The sequence below is a fragment of the Furipterus horrens genome, unplaced genomic scaffold (assembly GCF_987537825.1).
Source record: "Furipterus horrens unplaced genomic scaffold, mFurHor1.1.pri manual_scaffold_10, whole genome shotgun sequence".
Classification (NCBI taxonomy): Eukaryota; Metazoa; Chordata; class Mammalia; order Chiroptera; family Furipteridae; genus Furipterus; species Furipterus horrens.
The window spans coordinates 18,065,482-18,091,821 of record NW_028327180.1 but is presented as its reverse complement, the minus strand read 5'-3'; the positions used below and the strand labels follow the sequence as shown (position 1 = coordinate 18,091,821).

The 26,340-nt window shown below is 40.4% G+C and overlaps 1 protein-coding gene across 8 annotated transcripts in view; it reads right to left on the bottom strand.

Annotated features, from left to right (window-relative positions):
• The window catches only part of FHIP1A (FHF complex subunit HOOK interacting protein 1A), a 211,280-nt gene that overhangs the window by 156,627 nt on the left and 28,313 nt on the right, over positions 1–26,340 (bottom strand). Inside the window, exon 1 of one of the 8 annotated variants that reach the window (XM_090288112.1) lies at positions 16,289–16,429. The exons of 6 other annotated variants lie outside the window; for them this stretch is intronic. The gene's annotated coding sequence lies outside the window, so the exon portion shown is untranslated. Of the gene's footprint in view, positions 1–15,056; positions 15,250–16,288; positions 16,430–26,340 lie in introns of those variants that run through there. One more of the 8 variants, XM_090288115.1, reaches the window with a different exon arrangement.

The window sequence follows — 26,340 nt, the reverse complement described above, 5'->3', positions numbered from 1 at the left end:
ATTTATTTGCTCAATAACTAGGAAGAAGTTAAGTAAACTTGATACAATGACATAATTTACTTAACCACAATTTTGTCAACCATCAAAAAGTTTTATGTTTATAATCAATTGGGGAAATGCCAATTATATAAAAAAAAAAGACAGGGTACTATGTTGTAATTACATATGATCATAATTATGCAAAGGCAAGAAACAAGATGCAACTTGTTCTGATGTAGTTTTAAGTATTAGGTAAACTATTCCCCCTTCTTAGATGGGTCGAGGTAAGCAATGCAAGTCAGAGTCTAGAACAAATGTCTTTTCTGTTTCAAGATTTCCCAAGCCCCAAAGGATGAGCCACTCATTAATGCAGTATTTTTTTCTGCAATAGTCCAATCTATTCAGAGACAGCTCCCTAAAAAGTTACCGTAAGAGGTTTTGAGTGTGTGTTCTTTGACCTGTACATGTCTTAAAGGCTTGGAATGCAATACATTTTCTTGTAACGAATGTTTCATGAAAGGGAAAAATGGGGTGAGGGGATCCTCAATGTGACCTAAATCTTCAAAACCAGGCACAGCACTGGCAGTGACCAGGCACACAAGAGTATGGGACATGAAAAGTAAAGGATACATGTGTGGTGCCAGGTGGATACGAGACTTATCGGGGGATCATTTTATAAATGATGTCTAACCATTATGCTGTACACCTGAAACTAATATAAAATAACTTTGAGTGTCACCTGTAATTGCAAAAAATAAAAACAAAAAGTAAAGGATATCATTTCACATGCAAATAAACTCTCCATATTAAAATCTCCTCGGTATCTTCAAACCTGCCTCCTTCACGGGAATCAATGAATCATTTATTAAGCACCTGGGACCTTGCAGTATAATTCATGATTAAATCTCTGGGCATTTAACCGCAAGAGGTTTTACAAGTAAAAGAGCTCTCCTTCCATAAACCCACATGATCAGTTTCAGCATCGTGTGCTGGAGTGACACAGGTCTTCTACTGCCTCTTGAGAATTACGGACTGCTCCCAGACGCCTTTCAGGCGATTTCAAGCCTTTCCTCATTTGGCGATTCTTGAATTATGAAAGGGCATCTCTAATTCATGAGAAATACTCCTCCCATCTTAGTGTCCACGATCACATATCCTCCCCTTACACGCTGCTGCACTTTCAGGCACCCCCACACATAAGCATTTACTTAGGTAACAAGGCATCACTGTGTATCACTAAGGGCTTGCTGGGAACCCCTCTTATATTTTACCATCACGATTCCACCAGCAGCAACTTCAGAGGAAGCCAAGTCCTTTGACAGTAATGCACAAAATGACATCGAAAGCAAGGTTCAAGAGAATGCAAGTAAATTAAAAGGACTCTGAAAATTCACTAGGTCTTGATAATTCATTTGGTTGTCATCTCATTTAAAAAGAAAATATGTCTCTTGTTTTAAAAAAAGGAGGAGGGGGAGTTGGCCCTCAACAATTCGGTCACGCTCAAATCTTTCCCCAGGCAAGTGCTTTCCTTCTAACAGAACATTCTACCTCCACATAATCAAATTGTATTCATGCTTGCCATCCTTCCATGCTGTAGCATGTCACATCCCTAATTTTACCGGAGGAACAAAACTGAAAGCTCATTTCCAGATGGCATAAATTCAGTGAATTTAGACCTCTATTGTGCTGAGTTCAGAAATCAGCTAATAGGCAGGGAGTGCACAAAAGGCACAGCAAAGCCACCAAAGGGACACTGGCGGGGGGTGGGGGGGAGGGAATAATTAATATCCACATCATGGATTTCTCCCTATCTCAGTAAAACAAATGCAGGAGGTGTGGATTTATCCACAGACCTGAATTAATTGACCTGTGTTATAATCAAGTGCTTTCCTATAGAGTAATTAACAAATCAATTAAGGAAGACAGAAGTCTCAAACAACTCAACGATTTTCAAATACATGAAGTTGACAACGAGCTAACTTAGTGAATAATTTCATTCTCCAAAAGAGCTTAACTGAGACACAAGGCTATGGTTACACATGGAAACTTGCAGAGTAGAACAAAATATTCTACATAAGCTCTCAATCATCACTGATTCAATTAAGTGTAATCATAATAAGTCTGCTCTTAAAACAGATGAACCTAAATCCAATCCCTGAATTTTCCAGATGACAAAATCAAAGCAGAGGAAGACTAAGTGACCTGCTCAAAATTAAGTAGCTGGTTAATGGTGAAAACAAAGGTAGAAGCCTTATTGTCCATCTCAGGTAATGCTCTTGATCTATTTCCTCCCATTGAACAGCAAAACTTTTAAAAGCTTTGGAAAAAGTTGAGTCACGTAAACCTTCAATCTTCAATTTCCATTCAATCAATCCCTAAGATATTTGCATTAATCATATAGAATTCTGTTTTTACCCAAGAAACCCAGTGGAATTTAGATAACCTTGGGAGGGTCTCAGCCATGAAACAAACTAGTGAGTTGCAGCATGTCACAGAGGAGGAGAAGCAGGCAAAGAGAGAGACTGTAGGCATCTGAAAAATAAATCAAGAGTAACTGATCTATTAAAGTGAGTAATGAAGGTGAACAGAAGCAGAATTCAAGTACTAAAGTGACGCTTCCCAATGTGATGACTTGTAAGATGTTTCTTAAAGGAAAAAATAGTAGTCGTTGTTTCAGGTTCTACATTCAAATAAATTTGAAAAATGCTGCATTTTAAATATCCCTCTTCAATATTCACGAAGTACATAATGTGGATGAAGGCTCTGAGAAGGTCTGTAGTGAAGAACCCTGCTTAGTTTTGTTTAATCAACATTTCCCGATCATATTTGACAGCTTTGGTTTGCAGAGGCTTGTACAGACATCCTCCGAGAAACAGTTCCTGCTATGTTTTGAGGTGTTTTTTTAAAAATCAATGATCGACATCAAATTTTATCAGATGTCTTTTCTTTAAAAATGCTCATATAATTTTTTTCCTACTTATATTTAATAAGATGCGGAATGTCATTAATAAATGTTAAGACTACTGAACCCTTCTTTCATTCCTAAAACAATCCTCACTTCTGACGGTGTATGATTCTTTTAACGTGTGAAATGCATATTAAACGTATGAGCTCACTCGATTTTCCAAGCAGCCCTTCCAGGTGGGCGTTGCCGCAGCCGCTCTGACTCTCCCTCACTGTCCTCCAGGTACCTTCTCACTGCTCCTCCCACGCTAGCTTGTTCTCGCTTCAGGGACTGCGTTGTGCCTGCTGGACTTGCTGTCCCTGAGATCGTCCATCCTCAGGTATCCTCATGTATCACCCCCCTCTCCATGTATGTCTCTGCTTACATGTCGCCTCAATACAGAGCCCTGCCCGGTCTATCCCACGCAAAATAGAAACTGCCTCCAATCTTGCCACGCTACCCCTGACCCTGTGTTATTTTTGTTTGCGGCAACTGTCACCATCTAATACATATATTTAGAGGGAGAAAGAGGGAGAAACATGGATTTGTTGTTCCACCTATCCATGCACTCATTGGTTGATTCTTGTATGTGCCTTGACCAGGGATCGAACCGCAACCTTCATATTTCGGGACAACATTCTATCCAACTGAGCTACCCCACCGGGACCTAACATATATTTAACTTGTATTAATTTATATTCCATTGCCCAGAGTAGAACGTAAGCACCAAGAGACCGGGGGTTTTGTCTGCTTTGCTCATTGCTCACTCCCCAGCACAAAGAATAGGCCTGGCATGTAGAGATTACTACTTAATATTTGTTCGGTGAATGAATGAATAGCCATTTAGACAACAAAACTGAAGCTTAAACAGATTGCATAACTAAAATCAAGCAGTGTCAGAGCTGAGACTGAAATTTAAGTCTGACTTTCAATTCTCTACCTTTAACCATTAAAAAAAAATGACAGGTGGTTTTAGGCCATACAAAATGCTCAAAAACCTTGTGAATTCTAAAGCACAAGTCAGTGACTCCAGTAAAAGTCAGCGGAAAACTGCAGATGGTCCCTGAACAAGGTAAACAAAAGAATCATAAGAGAGCCTCCAAAGAAGTCCTTGGAAATTATGGGCATTATATTAAGGCAGCTCTGCTCTCTCAATACCCATGAGCCTCACAGCAAGGACCATGACATTCTGACCTTCGTCCACATGTGTCCTTTGATATCCAGAACATAAAACTGGATGCTTCCGGGCCAAATGGCCATGAAACGTGTTTACTACCAGCACTGGCAGGCATAGTACTGGAAGTGCACTCCCCCGGAGACCAGTCATATCATGGCCAGTCCACACGCCAAGGATCTGACTTTGAAAAATTAGTTGCTCTTCCTTGGTTTCTTTTTTGGTTTCAAAAGGTAATGTACAATTAGATATTCTTCATGTTCTTCCCCTCTTCTATCACTGGGGTACTTTCTCGAATCAACTTCAGGCTAAAAACAGAATTTCACAAATCTCCATTTCTGACCTTAAACAGTATCTTTAACTTTTTTTCAGGGTGCAGTCAAACCCCGCATTTTAGAACAGTGCAGCTGACCCAGCGCTGCCACGTGTCACATTTAATTCCACCGACGTAAAGCATAATGAGCAACGATTGAGCTAGTGAGGCGTGACTAAATGTTCTGAACCTGTGAATCTCAAAAGGAAGGTTTATTTAGGTTATTTCTAAATAGTAAATAAAATTATTCTCCAACACGTCGCTGTCAAATTACAGTAATTTTTGCGCTGGCACACACTTGAGGAATGCCACAGAAGCCTCTTTCTAACAGTCCACTCTATTGTTGCTCATATCCTTCTAAATATTTCTCTAGCTGGCTTCTATTCAAAGGTAAATGGGAGGCAGTAAATTTTATGGAAAATGTATGCAACTGCTTAAAATACATCAGCCAAAGGAAAAAGACCTTAGAGCTACATTATGAGTTGGGAAATTATATCTCCTTCACTTAGTCTCCGGTTTCAATGACAGGTCAGAAAACTGAGAGACTGGTCAAGTTCCAAATCACCTCCTATATATACAGAGCCCAACTCTTCCATCTCAAATTCTCACCTTGCTCAAGGCCAGAGTAAACACCCGTCCTTCACATTTATACACAACGTCACTTTGTAGGCCACCAATACAAGCTTTCACACCAGGGAGGAAGCAAATTTCAGTGCACTGGACAAATTTCCGCTCTTACACTAGTCTGTTGATTGCTCCCTTAATTTTCTAAGCTGTCAAGATAGTGAAAGGAGGAGAAGGACCTTTCTGTAAAACCATAAAGTGTAATCAGATACATTTGCCCTTGAAGCAATTCCAGACAGAGAGATAAAAAGAACTCCTGTTAAGGTGTAAAGTTTAGCTACAAAAATTATATTCTCGCACTTGACCAACATGTTGCAAAATTTTAATAAAACAGATTACTAAAATAAAAGTCCATTGACATTAATTTTTACATTTCATGGGCCAAAAATAAGACATTAAATAAGTTTTTTTTTTAATAATTTATTTATTTGTTTGTTTGTTTATTTATTTTATTTTTAGAGAGAGGGGAAAGGAGAAAGAGGGGAAGAGAAACATCACTGTGTGGTTACCTCTCACTCACGCCCCAAACTGGGGACCTGATGTGCAACCTAGTCATGTGCCCTGACTGGGAATCGAACCAGCGACACTTGGCTTGCAGGTCGATGCTCAATCCACTGAGCCACAGCAGCCAGGGCCAAGAAGAATTTTTTTAAGTAACATATAAAAGATACTCTATAAAATTAATGGGAAAAAATTACAATTGTGCCAATTCAGAAATGCCTTGAAATAGGGACGTGAGAAAATGTTAACAGCATTAACTACACTTTAAAAAGTCTTAAAATTAAAAATAAAGATATTAGCACTGAGAAAAATTCACCTAATAAAACTCAGCTTAATACAAAAAAGAACCTATTCACCTTACGCAATACTATTTCGCTTTATTTAATCCTTCCTCTAAGAGTTCTAGAGACCTTTATACATATGGTCCACTAAACCCTTCATTTTCTAGTATAAATGGAAAAGGCATTGTTATTATCACTTGCAAACATGAAAGAGATCTGAATAACAAAAAAAGAAAAAAGAAAGATCGTAAGTTTCAAGAAAATTCAAAGCCAAGAAGACGTGAAGTTCACTCTTTTTTGGCTCAGGGTTTTGGAGGCGATGGAGGTGGGGCACAACAGAAGCAGAAATGTATGTAATGTAGGACTGGAGTTCGCTGGACAACGCTCTTGCCACAGACTTGCAGGAAAAATAAGCTTAGCAGAATCTCAGTTTACCCTCCAACATTCAAAAATACCTTTATCTGTACCAACTTTAATTTCAAGTTATATGAAGCAGGTTTTATAATTCTAACAAACAGACTGACATCAGTTATCACCACTTATATTTGAATCTGAATCTGAGAAGTCAGAAACATTCAGAAGCACGAAGCAGCTGACAAAATTCTTTCATATGAAATCTTTAACAGAAAACAAGTGCACAATAAAGTAAAGCAAGTCACTACAAAAAATAGCACAAGAGGAAAAGATTCCACTATTTTCAGAGGCGAGGTTAAAAAGGAAAGCGCAGCAAACATCCTTTGCTGTCACAGGGCACCTTGTAAATGTCTCTATTAATATTTGTTTACATTTGTATCCCCTTAGGAGGCTGGGATCTTGAAGGAAAGGACCTGGATAGCATTCTAGCCTATCAGCCGTTGAATTCAAATACATGAACCAATTGTTCAGTCTATTAACCTGTCTAAAATTCTCTTGACAAAAAATATTCACAGCGTTTGTGTTCTGTAAATTTTATCTCAACTAAAAGATACCAAAAGGGGGCTTTTTTTAAATTATTAAGGTAAAGCTATTTTGAAATCAGGTCATAAGTCACTGTAACGTAAGGGTATTATGTTTTACCATAAACAACAAGCCTTATAATCACACAGGTATTTCCTAACCCTAAATATATCCAAAGTCCTCAATTATCCAGACAGGTGAATACACAACCTCAAAATACTCATCACATTTCTAGGTCAGCTGATTGGCATGCTGCTAAAACTGATTTACCTTCTTTATTCAGATACAAATGGATTCTATAATAGTAGGCTCCACCATAGAAAGCATAGATTCAGAGTGCTGTTATTTTTTCTTATGAGGAAAAAAGTACTCTAAAGTTATAAAAAGCAGAAAGAAAAACAGATAGATACCAGGAGAGACTTGGAGTTTTAATAACGCACACACACACACACAACCACTTTAGGGAAATCCAGACACCTGCTTTGCCTCAGGCTCCTTTCTAGTCTCAATTATAAGACTATTCCGCTTCTTCCAAGGAACATAAAGACCACCAGCATGGGTGGAGGGGCTGATTGGTAGGTTAAATGGCCTGGAGCTCCTGAACCAAGCGCCTGGCGTCTAATCTCCTTTGATCTCCTGTGTGTCTGTACTCATTTGTGTCCCTGAGATAGAAGCAACAAGAAAATCTCATTCAAGTACAAATGTGATCTTTGGCATCATAGTCTGACTTTGGAAGGTCAAGTCCATACCAGCCAGCACTTGAGGTAATTAGTTAAAACATCATGCCCATGGTCTTTGCCCCCCAAGTTAAAATCCTGGAGCAAAAATAGAATGTGGCCAAAGGCCAAAAAAGAAAACAAAAACTTCAGTAGAAGAATGAAGAGGCCAAAGAGATTACTATTAAATTCCTAAAACTGCCACCAATGGCTTGAAGAACACAGAGCTTTCACATGATCCACTGGGTTTCACTAGATAGACTGCATGAAGGCAGGGCAGGAATCCTCTTTATTCTCATTATTGTTCAACAAATCACGGATGTACAAAACCTTAAACCCAATGCAGTCTAAATGACATTAATATGCACATTCCTCATAGAAACACGGAGTCACCTGCTCAAAGTTATCATCATCAACCCCTTGACCTGTTGACAGAAAGAACGACCACCCCACTGGCTAATGCCTTTTCTGCCTGCCCAATGCCAGGGAACTAAGTAAGTGACTGCTATCTTGATGTCCTTTTCAGTGACCTCACTAAAGTAAAAGAGTAATTCAAGTCAGAACAAGATCTTTATAAGGAGGTTTCTAAGCACAAATATTCCTTTTATAAAATGTTCCATCCCCAGGCCCTCAGCAGAGGCACCTCTCAGGTGCCAGCCTGCATTGACACACACAATCTCAGTGCTGATTGAATCACAGACACAAGGCATTTGCAAAATAAAAGCAAATTAAATATCCACATACACAGCTTTCTTTTCTATGCTACTAGACAACGGCACAGGTAGAATACGTGAGTCACTGGCCTCTAGCTTGAACATAAATTGTATGATCCTATCACATATTACTTAAAAATGCAAAGCGCTATCTCAAGGGAATCTGTCACCTGGAGAAATCTCTGTGCTTTTATGACAATTCACTTAGAAGCTCTTAGCACAGGTTTCCCCTTAACCTCCTCAATTTATCTTACATTTGCCACTCGTCCACAGCAAACTTTTACGTGCAATTTGAAGGCTGTGCAACATAAGTGACAAGGATAAAGAACAATCTAATGAAATGAGGTGGCGCTACCGACTGCCAATGACTTGCTCTCTCCTGACCCAACATGCTTAAAAATATATAACCAGGTAGGGTTTTCTATGACCTTTGAGGAGAAGAGAAGAATTGGGGCTGGAGCAAGGTTTTATTTGACTGTGGAGAAATTGTATCTATAAAAATTTGTTTTAAAATCACTAACATAAGGAACAGCAAAAAGGAAATCCACAATTTGAACGTGATCCATTTTCCTTTAGAGAGAGAATAATGATGTTAGGTCAGTTAAACAACAGTTTTTGTTTTTTGTTTAAACCCACAATAAACTTTGAAGACTTCTCCAGGCGTCATCCCGGTGTATTTAGAAGTAACCAGAGCATGAACTAGTGGGAGTGTCCAGTGCTTTCAGCGGACAGGCAAACTAGGGATACTGTTTCACGCTTTTCCGTAAGCCTCAGTGTCATCGACTATAAATAAATAGGGATAATATCCCTCTGCTCTATATCTGTCACAGAATCAGGTTTTTAAAAACTATACCTGAAACAACTGAATAAACACAAGTCTGCATCCTTACCCCCACTAGAAAGAAAAATGCAGGATGGCACACATGACGGAACCAACCTTGCTCTACTTAATGTACACAGTAACAGGTGAGGAGACCCCCAAGCAGGCAAAAAGATGACTGCCAATCCCCCGGGGAAGCTCTTCCATCCCACATGACTGCAAATCTTAAAACTATTATCCAAAAGCAGCTAAAGCAACAATTAATCGGCATGGTGGTTTGTTTTTGTTTTTTGTTTCTGTTTTTGGGGGGGTGCATAGATTTTTCCCATAATCTGACGAAAACTATGGAGCCTCTAGCCAGAGAAAAATCATATCCAGACATAAAGCAAAGTTTATTTTTCTGTTATCAAGGGTGGTTCTTGGATCTTACATTAGGAACCCCCAGCTCCAGACTGCTGAGTGACTGCCTAGTTAACCAGAGAGACACAGGAGAAAAGAAAGGGGTGTATAACGTTAACATGGATAAGATGATCACAGTTACCTAAGGGCTCCTCTTAGGAAATCCCCCCTCACCCTCGCTGGAGACGAGAAGCTGGAAGGTGTGTGATCCTGAGTTACCTCGGCAGCATTCAGACAAATAAGGCCCTGACTTCTCAGGCAGAAAATTTCGTCCTTTCATAAACCACCAGGCTTCCAGCCAACACCTAAAAACAGTGTTTACATACATCCCGTGGCTGCTTCAGAATCTCCAGCCGTGAAGGGGACCAAGGTATTAGGTAATCTAAATGAAAGGCAGACCTAGGGTATTCGTTTTGAAGATAAAGTTGCTTGGGATGTCACATAAGATTGAGAAAACATCAAATTTCCCTATCAGAGGAAGACGTTTGCTAGAGGGAGGGGGCGGGGCGGGGCGGGAGGACAGCGAGCAGCCGGCTCTAGGCACCACGACTGTGTTCTCCACCTCCGCGGTTCTCAAACTTCAACCTGCAGCCGATTCACACAGAAGGCTTGCTCAATACAACTGCTGGGCTCCACCCTCGAAGCTTCTGTTTCAGCAGGTCTGTGGTAGAAGCCAAGAATTTGTACTTGAACAAGTTTTAGAGGATGTCGCTGCTGCGGCTGGTCAGGAGACTGCGCTCTGAGAATCACTGATCTATACAACGAGAGCCTACGCCAGAGAGGACAACCCAACTTCTTAAGTACAGTCATAGTCTCTTCCAGATGCCACAGTTCTCATTAAAGAAAAAAACCAGTACCACTCTGTCGCTCAAGGCAGCTTCTTACCTGGGGTCCCGGACAGTGCACGCTGGTTGGGCTGACCATGTACAACGCACCAGAAGCTTCTAGGTGACAGGTGAGTGTCTACAGGGGACTCGCACACAGAGAAATGCAGACGAAAAACTTCGAGCAGTTCTGTTTTAAAGTTTCACTTTCAGGAAGCAATAAACAGCAAACTGGTGCTAGGAAGATTTACTTAAGACTTAGGAAAACATCCATTACACCAGAGCTGTGGTTTTCAAATTGAGGTCCACAGAGGCCTAGATGTTATATCCAGATACTTCAAGGGTTGGGGTGGGAAGGGAGTGAAAAAACAACAGAGGATTTTGCCCTCCCGTTCCAGTCTCTCTCTGAACTGGAAGTTCAGCTTTTCCCTGATATACATGTTGGCATAAATTATATTTATTAATGGTTTCACTGTCTCTTTGAGGGAAAGAAAGTTTAAAGAATGCTGGATTTGATTGCCTCTACGAGTCCCTCCATTTCTGTGATTCTGTTGAATACAACAGAGGTCGGGTGGCACATCAAAAACATAAAAATATCAAACTGGCCCAGGAGGCTGACAAAGCACCAAAACCAGCATCAGAATGAGCGGTTAGCAGTGAGATTACATTTATGTCTGGTATGAAGGTCCGGGCGTCATACACAGGGGCTTCCAAACTTACTGAGGGCCACAGGACGTTTGTAAATGGCGTATAAAAAACGGACAGACTCCAGTGGCAATTATCTTCACTTAACCCTGCCCTGTCAAGCAGACACCTTGCAGAAACCAGGGTCTTCCCAGTAAGGACCACGGTGATGCCGTGAGATACGGCACAAGGTGCCACATGCTCAGGATTGTAATCAACAAGGTCGCCTACTAAACTGGTAAAACTTTTCTTTATGACACATATTTGTAAGCTACCAGTCAAATGACACATCAAGTACCTGGGATCATTACTGCAGTCCACAACTGGACCACAGGTGGAAAGACAGAACAGAGCTGGGCAGGGTGGGGTAGAGATAGTGGTTTGGGGGAGATGGATGGTATATCTTTTATTTATGCTTTCATTTGTAAGTCACTCATAATTCCAGTATTCAAAACCATCCTCAAGGAGCAAAAGAGGAAATGGAACTTTCTAAGTGGAGGGGTGAGGGGAAGGAGGGGCGAGGCATCCATTCTTGGTGTGCTAAAACTGCCTGCAACGACCACATGCCCTATCATGGAATGGAAGATTTGGGTTTGGCTTTTCTTTTCAAAAATAGTAAGAGCATCTTCAAAGCCACCAGCTCTCATTCTACTTTCTACCAATCTCCATGGCTACCTTCTTTGCTTAGGGCAGCACCTAAATACAGGGAGACAAGACCGTGTCCGTAAGTCAGTACCTTGCAACCACCAGATGATCTAAACCACCAGCAAGACCCATCTCTTTCAGACCAAAGCAGCCATCATGTCCCTGCTCATATCTGTTCCAGAGACCATGGCAGGTGGAGAGGGCACCAGGCAGAGGTGTTATGTATTCATTATTTCATTCAACAGAAATGTTTTTGGAGCTCCTTTGGCTACGATGAACAACATGCAGTCCCAAATCTCAAAAGGAGCTTACAGGCACCCTGAAGAACAACCCTCAAGTCAACACTGTGAAGTCATGTCTCATGGTACAGGGAACTATGTTAGAGTCCAAAGTCAAACTCAAGGCAGCCATTACAAACAGTTAAAACTATCCTTGACAGCTCCCTGAAATTCCTCATAAAATACAACACCATGCTGTCTCCCACTAAGTTTAAGATAACCAGTTTCTCCGCCCCTTTTGGGAAAGAAAATTAACTCTTAAGGTAAATACCAAATAAAGTATTTCGCTTACATTTTCTGGGTCATGCATCTAAACCCAATCTCACGCTTTGAGAGGAAATAAAATCGCCTTACAAACTGCAGGCTCATATCTCCCATCTCATGTTCGCTCCAGGGCTCCGCTTATCATATTTCAATCGTTACTTCTGTTCCTTTCGTTTTTCTTTTAGCCAAGTGTGTGAGTTTCATTTCCATGAGTAAAATATGCATATAAAGACTCCATTGTAATATCACTGTCTTATTATTTACCTAATGACGTGCCCAAGATGTCACCATTTGAGTCAATATAAGGTGAACCCTTCTTTTGAATGCAAACATATAACAGAGAAGAGGTTATATTTATATTAACTCTAAACAAGAAAATGAAGGCTTTTTTGTTTTTGTTTTGTTTTGACCAAATTAGTTCCAGTTATTTGGAGAAAATAGGGACACCAGAGAGTGAACAGGTAAGTTTTGATAAGTGGAAAGAAAATCAAGAAAGATCCAGAACCGGAAATATATTTCCAGCAAATTGGGTCTTGTCAGGGAAAAATGTGAACCCACCGTGCACCCCAGGAAGAGGGCAGAAAAAAAGCAAGAAGGGGATTCTAATAACACAAGTCCAGAGTTTCTCATGGGCAGTCCTACCTTCACACATTACAAGTAAATCCCATTCCCAAGTGCTCCAGGTGAAGAATGATTCAAGAGGAAGATATGGGCCTGTCAGGCTACTCTGACTTGACTCAACTAGATAGGCCAATCAATTACATTGTCCCAACTGCTATGTCTTCCACCCACTGCAAAGTCACACACAAGCTGCTGTGGCTCTAAACATATCTCTGGAGGCTCATACACCCCCCACATCCTTTTCCACATCTATTCCCTTACATATGCATAAGAACAAGAGCCACATACTCCACACTTCAGACTGCCAGGCACATCAGCAAAGTGAGCCTGACCATGTGCTGGGAAACTTGGCCTCTCCTATTCCCAAAGGCACAGGTATACATTATTCCACTCAACAGAAATGTTTTCTCTTCCTGCCTCTTCCTAAATGTCTCTTCACCTCACCTCTTTTTTAGCGTCTATGCTGTGTTATAGATTTTAATGGCATCACCCCTGAGCAGGTGACACCCTTGACTCACGGGACACCTCCAGACTGCTCCAGACTCCACCTCATCTTCATCAGTTTTTCCTCAACCTTCTAATACTTAGCAGCATGTTTAAATGCAAAAAAGAAAAGAAAAAGAAAAAGGAAGAAAGGAAGAAAGGAAGAAAGAAAGAAAGAAAGAAAGAAAGAGAAAGAAAGAACTTCATACTAGAGTCAAATAAATACCACATATATTTCATATAACTACATAATTTAAACCCTGTTCCACTCTTCTAGATATAAATGCTTCAGCAATCCTCCACAAGGGCCCTAAAACCATTCATCTCTGCATTTCCCTCCGTCAGTGAATCCCTGATCTGCTCAGAATTCTTACATGACCTCAGTCCACATTTATCACCATCTTAAATTTTTTAGCTGATTTTGGAAATGAGATATTTTAAGCAGGCAATTAAAAAAAGACTAGTAAACCTGTTCTTGACAGAACTAGACTTAACTCTAACAATCTAAAATGACAAGTACATGGCTTGCTGCCAAGCTATCATTAACAGTTTAAGAATTAGATTCAAGGGGCTTCTGGCCAGGCGGCTCAGTTGGTTAGAGCATTGTCCTGATATGGCAAGGTTGCAGGTTCAATCCCCAGTCAGGGCACATATAAGACACAACCAATGAATGCATAAGTAAGTGGGGCAACAAATCAATGTTTCTCTCTCCCTAAAAATGAATAAGTAGAAAATTTTTTAATAGTCATTCAAATGTTTTTTTAATTATTTATTTGTTTGTTTGTTTTTAGAGAGGGGGGAAAGGAGAGAGGGAGAGAAACATCACTGTGTGGTTGCCTCTCACTCACGCCCCAAACTGGGGACCTGACGTGCAACCTAGTCATGTGCCCTGACTGGGAATCGAACCAGCGACACTTGGCTCGCAGGCCGACGCTCAATCCACTGAGCTATAGCAGCTAGGGATTAAGTAGAAAATTTTAAAAAAGAATTAAGATTTAAAATACCTGATAGACTCTGAAAGAGAGAGTGACCTATACATTTTATCTTTTGCTTGGCTTGCACTGTGTGTAAGATATAAAATTCAAAATATTTAGATAACCAGTTTAGGAAGAGACCTTTAACTCAAGGTTTAGGAAGAGGTGTTGGGGGAGGTTACTATAGCAAAATACTAACTTGATGTAACTATTTTTATCTGCATTGAATCTGAAATACATACTGTACAGTTTCCCTAAATTATATGCTCTGAAACACTTCATTAGTATTTTTTGTCTTGCAAAATAAAATTACCATTTCTTTGCTAAAATGCTTATCTCTCTCACATAAATATTTTAAACCTAATAATTAGAAGAATTTAACAGGAGACCTATAAAAATAATTTAAATTTAAAGCATTAACGTTTTCTCCACATTTGAAAAAAAAGCGCATCAGTAGTCACATTTTCATAATAATGTATCCTCGAACATCAAAAGGAAATATCATTCTTTACTAAATATCCAGCATTTCAGTATGAAATGTCTTCCCATATGAGGAGAAAAAGGAAACTCTTAAAACACGAAAAATCATAAACATTCAAAAGAGCTGGCTTGAGATTCCCTTTATTTCATCTGTCCATAAAATTAAAAGCATCTTTTCTGAAATATGAAAAATTTAAAAAGCTGAGTTTCAAGTTTATGCCAAAGCCATCCCTCCCTCCCCAGCCCAACTCTCAAAAATAGGTATGGTTTTGGTAGTTCTGCCACAAGGGCATTTATTCACTAAACCATTCTAACTTCCACCACTGTTCTGATTTCTTGCTTCAGAAGCCACTGTCACAGACCAAACACGGGAGATAAATAACGGAGATTAATGCAGTATTACCTTGAACAAGCAATTAAAAGAAGCTGAAAAACAGCAACTAAACCCCAAACCATTTGCTCTTTCACAATAGGAGGCTGAAGATAATCTTGTTTACTAAACATAAATCTCTTGAGATCTGGCCAAATTCTTCAATGATATTCCAGATGGAAATGTTGCAAAGCCAGGAGCTGCTTACATAAGTATTTTCTTCCAATTCTGAAAACAAACTGGACCAGTTTTTCTTGTTGCTTCTAGGAAAGCGATCATTTAAAGCCAATGAAACAATTCAACAAAAGGGCTTCCCTAGACTCCACTCCTGCTCTATTTTTGGTCCCATGTCTCCCCCTTCTTCCAGCAGTATTAGGTTTCTTGCAACTAAGTTTGCTTCCTCCTTCAGTGTCTATTTAAGTCTTCAGGCTGCAGAAAGCAAACTATTCATCACTCTTACCTTCTCATATATTCTTGTAGTAGAGTCACATTTTTTCCGGGAAAGTAGTCAAGATAACAGCCCTTTAATTTTACATACATACACAATTTTATTTATATATTTATTTATTTTAATGTTAGGGGTCTGTGAGGTTTCTGCACACAGGCCTCTCACAGAGGCTGCAGTGTTTCCCGAAGTTCAAGTTCACGTGCTGCCAGTTAGGAGTGGCCTGACTTTACTTTTCACTTCCTTGAGTTAAATTCCTTTGGACAGAGGGGCTTTGAGAGCTACAATGTGCAACAAGTCAGTGGCTTGTTTGTTTAAAGGTGCCGTGTTAACAGCCGAACATTTTGGTGGTGCTGGCTAATTCGACAACCAAAGGTTTGCCAGGATTCTTTCCTTATGACTCCCTTTCTACTAAATGCCACGGGAAATGCCAGTGATCCTGATAGAGATCCACTTTGCCCCAGAAAATTCCCCCCACCCCCCGCCGGGGTGAGTGAGGGGGAGCCTGCTGAGATAATTGAGCAAAAGCCAGAGGAGGAAAGTCAGTGCCCTCTACCCAGACGAAAACCTCAGTTAGTTTGAAGGTGTGTTGTAACAGGAAGCCCTGGATTAAATCTCAAACCCCATACGTTTGAAGTTCTTCATTCTACAGCTCTAGAGAGTCCCTCACACACTGCTAAACCAACAACATATAACATCCCTGTAGACGTTGCTCTCATCTGCCAACACCTACATCACAAGCTCCAAACTTCCATTTCGCCTGGTTTTCCACTTCTCTATGCAGCACACACCCTCCCAAACCCCCACACGCCTTCCGCACCTCACAGGAACTACTCCTCTCTTGAATCACCTCCCCAGGCACCTTGTGAAGATTTTTCTCCAGCCTGTCCACACTGCTGCCGACTGATCCTGCTGTTTCCTCTTCCTCTAGGACCAACAACACTGCCCTTTCTCCCAGGCTTGGCTGCTTCCTCCAAGGTCACCAAGCCGGGGAGTGCCAACAGAGTAGCTTAACCACTGACTATTTTCTTCCTACCCAATGCAATTCAAAGTTCTGAGGCCTGAAATCAAAACACATCACAGAGCTCAAGATCCAGAGTCAGACAAACCTGGCTTGGACTGTGCTGCTTCCCATCCCCGCTGAGGGCAAACACCCGCTCTCAGCTTCAGTTTTACCTCTAAGTGGGTTAATGAGGGTATTTACCTTTATTGAGGAGACAGAATGAGATAATGCATGTGCCTGGCACAGAGAAGCTGTCAAAAATTGTTAGCTGTTTTGACTATATTAGACTATTACTCTACTACTGTTACTAGTACAGGGGTATCTGGCATAACCAGGCATAAACTGGTAGGTTTCAGGCCAGATTTGGACTTTGTGGTTAGCTGTCACAATATATTGTTTTATTTTTTTCATTGCCTTTAGAGAGGTAAGCATGTTCTCGCCTGCCACAGCCTTCATCACTCCTCAGAGTCGTATATTCTCATTAAACTGTCCGGTCCCTGAGTTTGTGACCCCCCTTCCCCTGCAAACAAAAGGTCTCAGAATTACACAGAATTTTTTTTTTTAACAAAGACATTATAGAACTAGGGCAGCTAGACATTATATAAAAACAATGCCCTTTTAAAAACCATAGCATGAAAAAATAAAAATAAAAAATAAAAAAAATAAAAAAAAAAATAAAAACCATAGCATGGAGCCATCAATTTCCAAAAAGGTGAAGACCTCTCAATCAAAGGGCACATACTCTCCTTTGTAGTTTTATGGACAGTAACAACTTCCAAAACATGGAGAATTCATAAGGTTCTTTCAAAACACAGAATCCCACTGTTAGCTTTCATGGTCTGGCACAAATGGGCAGAGCAAATATAATAGTGGCAGATCAGAAAACATACTTCAATAGCCAGGCTCTTCCCTAAGTGCAGAAGGTCATTTCCTAGGCAATTTCTTGCTCCAAATGCACCTGTCAGAGGTCAAGATCTTAAATTCACCTATAGCTTTGCACATATCAAAAGTTAAATTGTCTAACATCTCATCTTTTTCTTTTCTTGCTAACTTAGCCCACATAGATATCCCATTAATGATAAAAAGAGGTAACTAATAATTAAGAAATAAACATACACCTTCTTAATAACATACATCATTTCTGGAAAAAAATAACTATAAAACATACCAAACAATCAACCCTATAAGACTATAAAGATATTTACCTATTACAGAGATTTATCAATATAAAATTAAACAATCACAACTTTTATTAAATTTATAAGAAAATATCCATCTCCTATCATTTCCCAAAAGTCTATCTATTGAAAACATTCTCTTTAAAATAAAATTATCTGTTTTCAAGAACTCTAAAATGAAAACAAGTTGGCATTTTTTTCAAGGATAACAAAAAATTTTCAAAACAACTGCAAAATTAAAGGTAGACGAGATCAAATTATCATCACAATAACCAATTCAGCGATCTTGTATGAATCGCATTCAAATTTATCCATTATGAAATCTATACACCCTCTGGTCTGAGAATCCAAAGTAAATATAATTAAAGTCATTTACATAGGAAAAAAGGACTAAGGGCATATTCCACAATGTTAACGGGGATTATTTGTAGGTAACTGGATTAAGGACGATTTATTTTCTCTGTGTCTTTTACAAGTTTTCTGCCCTACAAAAAAAAGTTATTACTTTCATTATCAGATGAAAAATATTTATTTATGTTTTAACAATACTGTACCTAACTACTATCAGAGAGTCAGGGTATTTTCTAAAGGGCTGAGGCCCTTATGGAGTCAGGGGTCATTGTGCAGTAAGTATTGGGTTCGCCAAAAAGCCCATTACATTCTTTCTGTAAAATAAAAGGCACATTTTTCATTTTCACCAACAACTTTATTGATTTGGATATTCTGAGTATGGCAGCTGTCTTCCACTAGTGGCTTCTAGTGGGTAGACGCCAGGGCTGCTACTAAACATCTTCCAGTGCATTAGACAGCCCCACAGCAAAGAATTATTTGGCCGAAATATCTATAGTACCAAGAAACTTTGCAAAACACTTTTGACACATTCAATCAGTCACAGGACCTTCTCCATACACAGCACAAATGTATTTTTTGCGTTTGTTGTGTTTTTAACTGTCTTGAAATAATGAAGCATAGTCGTCGTCGTCAGCAGCCGTCCGTCTCGAGAGACGATGGTGTAGCTTCTTAAGAGTCTATCTGCACCGCCGAGAATGGCTGTGCAGTCCGACTCGGGAGTGACACGGTATCTGTCTCCTCCCGTGTTGAATCGACATCTTGCGATGACGCTGGAGTGTCCTCTCCAGTGAAGCTGAAGCTACAGAGCCTGGGCAGGGTGATATGGAGGGTCCGCTGTTGCCCATGCAGCAGACCCCCCCTCTCTTCGCAGCTGAAGGGTCCAAGGGAAAGACGGAGTCAATACAGCTTGGCTTCAGGTGCGCCGCAGGAGTTGCCGGTGTTGACTACAACGTCAAACCGCCTTAGGGACTCCGGCTCCGGATTTTCTGTCGGGGTTTACTCCCTTAGCCTTTCCCCTGAAGAGGTATGCCGCAAGGCAGCGGAAGTTTTTTGGAGTCAGAGTTTTCCTTCTCTGATGTGCCCTGACTGGAAGATCGAACCAGCAACACTTAGCTCGCAGGCCGACGCTCAATCCACTGAGCCAAACCAGCCAGGGGAATGAAGCATAGTATGTCGAAAATATTACATATATTCTTCTGTCTTCATTACTAAAATGGCTGCACAAAAATTCACCAATTTTGATTTTATTTTTTAAATGCACACTGCTATGACAGCTGTCACAATACATTCTAGTAAAATTGTTTCAAATGACATTAAAGACAACTAAGCACTACCAGCGCCATCGTACAGAAAAAGACGTAACAGACTTTTTGGCCAACCCAATAGCTCTCTACCTGGTATTCTTCATTTGCTTTGCCTTTATTTCCTCTTCTGAGAGGTTTAATGGCCAACTCCCTTTCCTAGAGTCCCATGGCATGTAGGCCCTGTACCACACAGTGCAGTCCTTGCTGCTGCCAGCTGGGGCATCTTCTCTGTGCTCCCTGTCCCTACCTTATGCTCTAGATGACTTTAATAGAAACTGCATTTGTACATTTGTTTTATAGCCCTCCACAGAGCTTAGCACAGCTCTCTCAACACACAGCGGACTTTTTTATATCTATTTGTTAAGTATAAAGGACACAACTCATCAATCAATTAATTAACAGTAAAGTAAACCCAGCCTTCTGCTTTTTTGCCTTTAGAGGCAGTGCTGTATTTTATGTGAATAACAAAGACTGAGATGCGGTCCCATTGACCATTGCTGTTAAAGTGGCTTCTCCCTGCTGTTAAAGTGGCTTCTCCCTGAGTCAGCTCTGAAGTTCCAAAGTAAAAGGACAGACCTGGGAGGGGAGGGTGCCACACCTCAAGAAAACAATGAAATTGACTCCTGTGCCTTGTACCATGCCTACGGAGAGGAATGTGATGTTAGCTGTGGACTCCTAATCCAGCTTGACTATTCCAAAGAGATCAACTCAGTCAACAGTAAGAGGCAGGAGTAGCTGATCCGTGCTGGGGGATGGCCTGCCCGCCCCGGCTGACAGCAGTGGGTGTCTCAGCTTACAAAGCCTATGAAGCACTGGCAGAGTTTTCAGGGTTCTTAGACAAAGTGCTATTATTACAGTGATGCTGAAGACTGGCTAATAATAGGGGGAACATCCTTACATGCTTTGGCTTCTACAGCTTTAATGATATTTACTTTGAGTGCTCAAACCAGTGGGGGTACAAATTGCACAAAGATAAATATGAGCTGTGTGTGTGAAATTAATTATACTGAGTTCTGTGATGCTACTTAATGCTGTCAACTCGTGACTGTTAAACTGAGCTGCTTCCAAGTCAAATTTTCATGTATACAAACCGAAATTTAGAATGGCAAAATGGGGTAGGGGGGGTGACTAGAATATGACCTCCCAATGCGACCACATGTCTCTGTCTGCCCCAAGCCATATTAAAGAATGATTTTTCTTTTGCCACTCACTGTAAGCCATCTAGAATTGCTGTTGGAGTAAAGAAAAATCTACCCAAGTAGACAAGGAAAAATAAATAAATCCACACAAAAATTTCCATTTTCACACACAAACTAAAGGGATCTATTTATAAATATTCTTTGCTCAACCTCTTTACCTCTGTAATCTTTCAGGCAGCTGTAATGCAACATTTATGGTTAAACATATAACTCTTTCATGATCTCAAAAATGCCCTTCAGGAAGCACTTGTGCATCTCCCAGGCTTCTTGTGTTTTACTTCAGCCTCTTCTTGAGACTTCTAAAGCCTAATACGCCTAATATGCTGTTCCCTTCACCAAACTGTAATTGTTCGGTACATGAGTGTTTTATGCAAACACAGCTGTCACAGTTAGGAAAACGAAAATTTTCCCTGGAGGAAAAAACTAACCTTACTAGCATCTTGAGTTCTGCAAAGGAACTATTTCACTGAGTCTCTGTAGTGAGAAACGCCTAAAATTAGGCACACCAGGAGACTCAACGTTACATACAGGAATGAAGTTCCTGGACTGAGTAGGAAAAAAAATGGCTGCCAGTCTTTCACACCAATAACTTCAATGCCTCCTGCGACCCTCCACAGTGAAACACCTGAATTCAGAGACACATGAATGCACTTCACAGCCCTTTGATAACTGATTCCCTTTGACTTAACCCAGTGATAATGAAATGCCATATTCTAGAATCACCTTCCACCAACAAAATCAAAAGAGCGCTATGTTATCATTGAAAGCCTTCATACCCAGTAATTCCATGTCTACTATCAAAAAACAAAAACAAAAGAAAACAGATGATAACAAAACCCTTGGGGATGTAAAATGATGCAGCCAGTATGGAAAACAGAATGGTGCTTCCTCAAAAACTTAGGTAGTAATTAACAGAATTATCATATGATCCAGCAATTCCACTTCTAGACATGTACCCAAAGGAATTGAAAGCAGGCTCTTGAAGAGACACTTGTATGCACACACTCATAGTAACACTATTCACAATGCCCAAAAGGTAGGAGCAACACAAATGTCTATCGATGGATGAACTGATAAACAAAATGTGCAAAATGTGGCATATCCATACAATGGAATATTATTTGGCCATAAAAAGGAAGGCAGTGCTGACACATGCTACAACATGGATGTACCTTGAGACATTATGCAAAGAGAAATAGGCCAGCCACAAAAGAACAAGCACTGCACGATTTCACGTACATGAGGTGCCCAGAGCAGTCAAATCCGTAGAGACAAAAAGTAGAATGGCGACTTCCAAAGGCTGAGGACAGGGAGAGCAGGGGGTCTGTTTGGCAAGATGATAACAGTTCTGGGGATTGATGGTGGTGATGGTTGTGCAACAATGTGAATGTCCTCAAGGCCACCAGGGAAAATGGTATATTTTATCTTCAGTATTACATGAGTTTGCTAGGATTACCACAACCAAGTTCCACAGACGGGGTGGCTTAAACAACAGAAATCTATCTTCTCCAATGCTGGAATCCAGACGTATGAGATGAAGGTAAGGTGTCAGGGTGCCGCCTTCTTCTGAGAACTGTCCCGACGGATTGTTGGTGACCTTCTTCTCCTTGCGCCTTCACGTGCGTGGCCTTCCATCTGCCACGGCCTGTGTCCAAACTCCCTTTTCCCATCAGGATGCCGTTGGCACAGAATCCGGGCCCACCCAAACCACCTCACTTTCACTTAATTCGCTCTTCAAAGACCCCAGCCCCAAACAGTCATGTTCTGAGGTATTGGAGCTTAGGGCTGCCACATGTGAATTTGGGGGTAGACAATTCAGCCTGTAACATGTACATTTTACCACAATTCTTAAAAATAATAAAATAAGTGGAGGCAGGCAGAGGGAAGAGAACACTCTGAGGGACAGGCCCTGAGGAAGGAAAAGGAGGGCAATTAGAGGACACGAAAGGAAGCCCCTGAGGTTGCAGCAAAGGGGGATGGGAGAGCTACGGTCAGGAACAGGAGGTAAATGAAAATATAATCCTTGAAATTCATTCCAAAGTTTGCAAAAACTCAAAAAAAAGTTAAAACCTTCTCCAAAGAATATTAGTCATGACAAAAAGTAAGCAGCTTATGTAGAAGGGGTATTGTTAATTACCATAGATCAGTAACTAACTTTTTGAAAAGACTGCTCTACACACAAAAACAGATACACTCCTCAAAGTGTCCTCTTTGCACTTTGATTAGAGTCCTAAGTCTTCCAAAATGTTTTCTTTCCAGCCTTTTTTTTTTTTAATTTTGATTGTGGTGAAATACACATAACATAAAATCTGCTGTTTCAACCATTTCATAAAGTTTTGATTTATAGGACTATCACCACCTAAAAGAAAACGTCCGTTAAGTTAACTTTCAGGTACACTGTCTGTCAAATGGAGAAAAGAACGAGTAGTAATTAAAGCTATCACTTTGTCAAGTCAACTTACAAAACATTACATTTCAGAGGTGCATTAACCAGAGCCAAGAAAACTACTAGAGCCTAATTTAATTCCTCTCTTAGCCCAGGAGCGGGCCAGCCCGGTCTGACCGTACTGACACAGATCTGCCAGCATCAAGCGTCACAAGCAGGTGCTCCAACTTTAATGGCATGCATGCCAAAGAAAACATTCTGAGGATACTTTTTCAACCAAAACTGTTACACAATGGGGGCAGATTAGGAGGAGGGAAGAGGGGGGGAAGAGTCCAAAAACTTTTTAAACGTTTTAAAAAGATTTTATTTCTTTCTTTATTTTTAGAGAGAAGGGAAGGGAGTCAGAAAGAGAGGGAGAGAGAAAGAGAGGTGTGGTTTGCCTCTCCTGCATTCCCAACCCAGCCTGCAACCCAGGCCTGTGTCCTGACTGGGAATTGAACTGGCAACCATTTGGTTTGCAGGCCGGCGCTCAGTCCACTGAGCCACACCAACCAGGGCAAGAGTCCAAAAATTTTAAAGTGGAAAACCCACTTCTCAGTTTTGTCAAAGATTAGCCACAACCAAAAGGAGAGTGCCATAATTATATTTGAAGAAAATTGAATACTGCCCCCACACACACAAGATTTAATTATGTCACATATTTTACACACACACACACATCCAGGATATATAAGGAATAACCACCAGTCAATAAGATAAAATTAACTGTAAAAAATATGGCAAACTTTCACAGAAGAGAAAGCTTAAAAGGTTAATAGCTATATAAAAATGTATTTTTAACCTCATTCATAATCAGAAAAACAATACTCAATGTCACAATAAGGTAAATTATACCACACATATATCACATCTCAAATTTTTAAAAAACGCAATAAGGTATTATTTCACACCTACCAGACAAAAAAATTTTTTTAATCTAATCACCCCAAGGGTTGTTGAGCCACAGGCAATTTCACGCTCCCATGTAGATTATCCTATACGATCACCCTGACATACGGTTGTCATCACCTAGTAAAACTGACCATGCATAATATACTCTGTGTCTCCACATTTCCACTCCTGAGTTTATACATTGGAGACACTCTAGCATATGTGCAACAGGAACTATGTACACACTGACCTTTCTCATGATTGCAAAAAGTTATGCCAACACAAATGTCCATCAGCAGTAGAAAACATAACTCAGTGTGGTATATTCTTGCAATGCAATGCTCTAGAGCAGTCAGATAAATAACATATAGCTTCATGGATAAACATGATGAATCTCAAAGCAATCTTGAGTAAAATAGCAAGGTTCAGAAGAGTACATGTTGTATGATTCCATTTATCCAAAGAACAAAAATAGCTAAAATTAGATAACATATTGTTTAGAGATAAATATACATAATGCAAATTCATGTTTTTAAAAAGCAAGGGAATGACTGGAAAATGAATACTCGTGGTTACCCCAGGAAGCAGAGGGAATGAAGAAGACACACTCACAAAAGGACATACAGGCTCTCAAAATACAAAAAATATAATATTCTATTTCTCAAGCTATGTAGCAGGTACCAATGTTCTTTGTATTATTTTTCTTTAAATTACACATACACCGATATATATTCTTATCTATGTGTGTGTAGAGTATATCTCTCATTTTTTAAAAAGTAAAATAAGAGCCAAAAACCAAATGCTATTTTTTAAAAGAACAATCTGATGAGGTTTTAATTTCAAGATGGTCCACAGTCTGGTTGGCTCTCCCGAATCCCTAACGATGAAGCAGCGGAAGCGTCAAAACAGGAAACCAAAGAATTCCGTAAGATTCAAAAGTTTGCTGAAAGAAAACTTTAAATGGATGAGAAATTTCAACAAATCGCTGGAAAATAGAGCAGGAGATGGGAATGTGCCGACACATGAAACAGTGAGAGGAAAGCTGCTACCCAGGGGCCACCAAGCAGACAATCTGCTCAACGGAAGCCCCGGGCAGCTCTGGGCTCCGTCAACAGGTACCCAGAGTGCGGAGGACAGTAGGAGCCTGGGCTCGGAGTCAACAGGTACCCAGGGTGGGGAGGAGGACCGGAGCCTTTCGGTAGCTTGGCTAAGGGTAATGACAGACGCAACATTTGGGGTTCATCTTTAAAGGAGCTGAACCCAGTACAGCAGCAGGGAGTGAGTGATGGACTATGAAGGTTTCCAAGGTGAATTTTGGTCCCTAGGAATAAATCCTCCTCTTAAGGGCATTTTTGGAGTAAAGCAAAATGGCCAGCAGACAACCCAGTGCCCCGCCCCAGCACACACACACATACACATACACACACAATTCAGAATTCCTACTCAGGGGAGGGGTGCAGCTGAGTGCAAAAACACTCTACCTACAGATCTTTTTAAAATAGTACAGAAACTCCAGTCCTTTATTCTTAATTATAAATAGGCAGCCAATTGTACAAGAAAAATCAGTGATGTTAAGGGTAAAAAAGAACAAAACTGACATTAAAAAAAGACACCATTAATTCAGGAAAGAGAAGAGCACTTTAAAGAGTATCTCTAAAACAATTCAAAGAGATTCAAGAAGATACTACAACCATTAAACAAGAATGAGACACAAGGAACATAAAATGACTAGAGAACAATGAAGAACTTTGTAAATACTTTTGAAAATAGGATTACCAGAAAAAGATTCAGTGAAAGTCCTATAAGGTAACAATAAGGAGATCTCTCAAAGTGTGTAATGAAAAGACAAAAGGATACAAAATAGAGAAGAACAAATAAGAAACAAAGAACCAATGCAGGAGGTGAAATATGCGACTAAAAGCTGCCAATCTGTATCACATTAATTCCTTCCCCCACCCCAATCCCAACAGGTCATTGAACCCAGGGTAGCTAGCCACCTGATCCCAGGGATATGTATCCATAGACTGAATTAAAACCAATCAAATTGTCTTTTTGAGAATGACACTGAAGAGAAATATTTTTAAAATATTATGGGCCTAAAACCAAAAAGTAATGTCAGCGCTGGCGGTATCCTCGTATGTACATACGCTGGCCCATGTGAAAGAGAAGGCAATAGAGAAGCAGAGAAAGGCAGCACACAAGAGGAGGCAATGTGTCCTTCCATAACCCCTCATGAGTGTACTGGTATCACTGAGACTAGCTGTTAAATCCCAACTTTTTCAGTTTTTTTCTATTTTACGTTAACTTGAAAACTTCTGTTTTTTGCAACCAGTAAACTCTAAGACAGCAGATGCCTACTGTCTGGAAGTGCACAGCAACCAAGAGATATCACGCTGTGTCTGCTGTAACATGGGAAGAGCCTGCCTTTCCTTTCACCCATCAGCTCAGCAAAACACAATGTTGGCCCCACTGCCTGTCATTCTGTCAGCGTGCCGCCCAAGCGTGAGTCATGTGGTACTGC